The following is a 3,913-nucleotide window of genomic DNA, read 5'->3' as shown; positions in this document are numbered from 1 at the left end:
CCTCAGGTGATCCGCCTGCCTCAGCCTCCCAAAATGCTGGAATTACAGGCGTGAGCCATGGTGCCCAGCTAATTTTTGTATTTTTAGTAGAGATGGGGTTTCACTATGTTGGCCAGGCTGGTCTTGAACTCCTGACCTCAGGTGATCTGCCCACCTTGGCCTCCCAAAGTACTGGGATTATGGGCATGAGCCACTGCACCCAGCCTCCGCTGCCCCTGTCTATCTCTCTGTCTCTGAGATACCCCAGTCAAGGATCCCACCCTGTCCATGGCCCACCATGTGACCAGCTGCTTGGCAGAGCCTGGGCCGCTGCTCTCGGGGACAGGTGCCTGGCGTGGGTGAGGAGGTGCTCTCTCTCTCGGTTATCTTTTCTACAGCATACATTTCTGGATTGGTGAAATATTATCTTTATTTTTAGACGGAACAATAAAGCTATTTTCAGCTTGGGAACAAATGAGTCCGATGGTAAATAAATCCCCAAGGCCGGTGCTGGACAGGCTGGTGCTGTCACGGTGGAGGCAGGCAGCATTCCTCCCCGGGAAGGGTCTGGTCTCAGGGTAGGGGCGCAGAAAGGATGTGGGGAGCCCAGGAGCCTGGAGGTGGGAGGGGGAGGGAGGCAGGGAGCGTCCTGGGCTCGTGCAGCTGGAAAGACCCGCAGGTTTTATGGATCCAGACATTGAGGCCCAGAGAGGGTGAGCGCCCTGCCCCAGGATGCACAGCCTGCAGGTGCCTGGTCCCACTTCCCTGAGCTCTGCCGGGCACTGAGGCTCTAAGGAGCGCTCCTGTGTTTTCTCAGCACTTGAGAACAGATGGCTCCAATTCCCACCCACGGATGCCAAACATTTTCCCTGGTTACCCTGCTAATTTGCTCACAGCCTCCTCTTGTAAATAGAGAGTACAAAGGCTCCTCTGGGTAGCGTGTCTGCCGGGCAGACGCCGAAGCCACGGGGAGAGGGCTTAGAAGGAGCGCAGGAAAGTCCCAGGTAAGAACCACGTAAGGCCCAGGTGGGGCCCAGGTGGGGCCCAGGTAAGGCCAGGATCCTTGGCCGACCAGGGGGTCATGGGAAGGATAGTGGGAAGGACAGTGGGAAGGCCTGGGTTCAGGTCTTGGCCCTGCGCTCCCTTGGAGCCCAGCTGGGAAACTTGCACCAGCCTTAGGCCCTCTGGCATCAGTTTTCTTATCTGTGAAATGGGCACGTTAATGTCAACGGCGTAAGACAAGAGCTATTACGTAGGCACCCAGGGACTGGATGAATCTGTAGGAGTCTAACCACCCTTCCTGCCTTCATCTGGGGTCAGCAGGGAGGGGGCCGCACCCTGGACAGCATCCCTGCCCCTCCGTTCCCAACAGTAGATCCTTCAACCAGCCCGTTTTGGTTTTTGTGTTTGTTTTTTGAGGCTGAGCCTTGCTCTGCCCCCCGGGCTAAAGTGCAGTGGCATGATCTCGGCTCACCACAAACTCCAGCTCCCTGGATCAAGCCATTCTCCTGCCTCAGCCTCCCGAGTAGCTGGGATTAAAGGTGCAAACCACCACACCCAACTATTTTTTTTATTTTTAGTAGAGACGGGTTTTCACTGTGTTGGCCAGGATGTCTCCATCTCCTGACCTCGAGATCCACCTGATTTGGCCTCCCAAAGTGCTGGGATTAAAGGCGTGAGCCACTGCGTCCGGCCTCAACCAGCCCTTTTGACAGAATTCTTTCAACAACACTAACGGGTCCTCCTCAGTACCGAGCCCTGTAGAGAGGCCCAGAAAGCAGCTGTTTCAAGCCTTCTGCACTGGGTGGCCTTGGGCAGCTGCCTTCACCTCTGTGGGCCTCATTCCCTTGAGCCTCCCACAGAGGTCACAGGAAGGATTCCATGAGAGGATGTGTGCTCAGAGTGCTCAGAGTTACTCCTACCATACAGCAGTCAGGGAAGGCTTCCTGGAGGAGGCAACACTAGCCCTTACACCTTACGGATGCATGGGTATGATTGGGTATGGCTGGTGCTTCCAGGGTGGGGATGGGTAGGGAGGCACCTCATGGGCCCGTGCCAGGTCTGGGGTGCACAGCTGCATGGAGGGGTTTGGAGGTGGCTGGAAGGGGGATTCCAGGCAGATCCTGGGTCCCTTGGGTCTCCCTTCCCCACAACCTCGTTCACAGCAGCCCAGGGGGTAATGAAGTGCTCCTTCCAGCTGACAGCTCCTGGAGCTGGGCCAGGCAGCTCCTCTTGTCCTAGACCTGCCTCCAGCTGCTGTCTGCAGCCCGGGGAAGGCTTTACCACACCTGTCTGGCCTGGGGCATCCTGGGGGATGGGGCTCCTGGGGGATGGAGCTCCAGGAGGCCCACTGTGGCTTAGGGCCCCAGTCCCAGAAGCCTGGCCTGGGGCGAGGCTGTCTGGTCTTCAGCACGGGGGTCTGGAGTGAGAGCGGGGGCATCTAGTGGGGCAGCTTAACTGGGCAGGGCCAACGGGACCTGGCCTGGGGAGGAACCCGGATCTGCCTGGCCATGCTGTGTGACTTTGGTGAGCTCCTCTACTGCTCTGAGCCTGGGCTTCCGGTCTGTCTGTGATGTCTGCCCTCCTGGAGTCACTGTGAGGTTCTGAGCAGAGGACACTCTTGGCTCACAGCCTGGTGCGTAGCTGGTGTGGTGAGCGCCAACCCCTCCCTGTCCTGCAGAGCCCGAGGTTCAGCACACACAGGACGCCTAGCCCTCTCCAGAGAGGATCATGGGGCTTCATTTGTTGATTGAATTTGCTTTTTTGGCCCAGATTGGGTCTCATTTTCTTTTCTTCTTTTTTCTGGAGACAGAGTCTCGCTCTGTTGCCAGGCTGAAGTGCAGTGGTGGGATCTCGGCTCCCTGCAACCTCCACCGCCTGTGTTCAAGCGATTCTCCTGCCTCAGCCTCCTGCGTAGCTGGGATTATAGGCCTGCACCACCACGGGCTAATTTTTGTATTTTTAGTAGAGACGGGGTTTTGCCATGTTGGCCAGGCTGATCTCAAACTCCTGACCTCAGGTGATCCACCCACCTCGGCTTCCCAAAGTGCTGTGATTACAGGCATGAGCCGCTGCTCCTGGCCATGGGTCTCATTTTCCCTTGTGAGTTTGACTCCATCATGCCTGAATGCAGGGGAAGCAGGCAATGTCCCGTCCTGGCCAAGGCAGACGTGGGGCTGATGCTGAACGGCCTGGTGACCCTGGTCCTGGGGCTCAGGGAGTTTGCACGGGGAGTTTCTGTCCACCGTCAGGCTTGCAAGCCTTGGTCTCTCGGCCCACCCTAAGGTGGCCCAGTCCTACCCCTGTCTTGGAGTTGCTGTGAGCAGAAATGCAGTAATGTGTCACCACGACGATGACTAGTGGCATGCTATCAGTCCCACGATTCCCCAGGGGGACCCCCGCCTCACCACCCACCAGCTGGCTCCCTGGTCTGCAAAAGGGGGCTCACTGGATACCCGGCTCCCTGTGCGAATAAGAGGAGCTGACTTCCATGAACGCCACTCCCTGCATCCATGGAGACCGAGGAGGTGGGAGGCCCTTGTACCCCGAAAACCCAGCCAGCCCCCCCTCCCGCTGGAGAACCGTGTCCCGAGCAAGGCCCCTCACCCCGTCTCTGTCTGATCTCCACTGGGTGTATGGATTGACGGGAAAGATTCTAATGGGCTTTAAGTTAATAAGATGGGAACAAATTAGGTTTGATCTCTGCCAGAAGCAGATGGCACAGCTGTCACAGTCTGGAACAGCCCGGCTGGAGCTGTGGCAGGCAGCAGGGGCTGGGTGAGGGTACACACCACTGGGCTCTCTTTATTTATTTATTTTTGAGACAGAGTCTTGCTCTGTCATCCAGGCTGGAGTGAAGAGGTATGATCTCAGCTCACTGCAACCTCTGCCTCCTGGGTTCAAGTGATTCTTCTGCCTCAGCCTCTGGAGTAGC

General features: G+C 57.4%; 1 protein-coding gene across 2 annotated transcripts in view; it reads left to right on the top strand.

Annotated features, from left to right (window-relative positions):
• The first annotated feature begins 913 nt into the window (after window positions 1-913).
• Window positions 914-3,913, top strand: part of SLC29A4 (solute carrier family 29 member 4) — a 29,719-nt gene continuing 26,719 nt past the window's right edge. Inside the window, exon 1 of one of the 2 annotated variants that reach the window (XM_037740369.1) lies at window positions 914-983. The gene's annotated coding sequence lies outside the window, so the exon portion shown is untranslated. The remainder of the gene's footprint in view (window positions 984-3,913) is intronic. The other variant, XM_037740372.1, reaches the window with a different exon arrangement.

Source organism: Cebus imitator, unplaced genomic scaffold (genome assembly GCF_001604975.1).
Source record: "Cebus imitator isolate Cc_AM_T3 unplaced genomic scaffold, Cebus_imitator-1.0 Scaffold82, whole genome shotgun sequence".
NCBI classification, from domain to species: Eukaryota; Metazoa; Chordata; class Mammalia; order Primates; family Cebidae; genus Cebus; species Cebus imitator.
The sequence above is the reverse complement of the archived record's forward strand: the minus strand, read 5'-3'. Positions and strand labels throughout refer to the sequence as shown.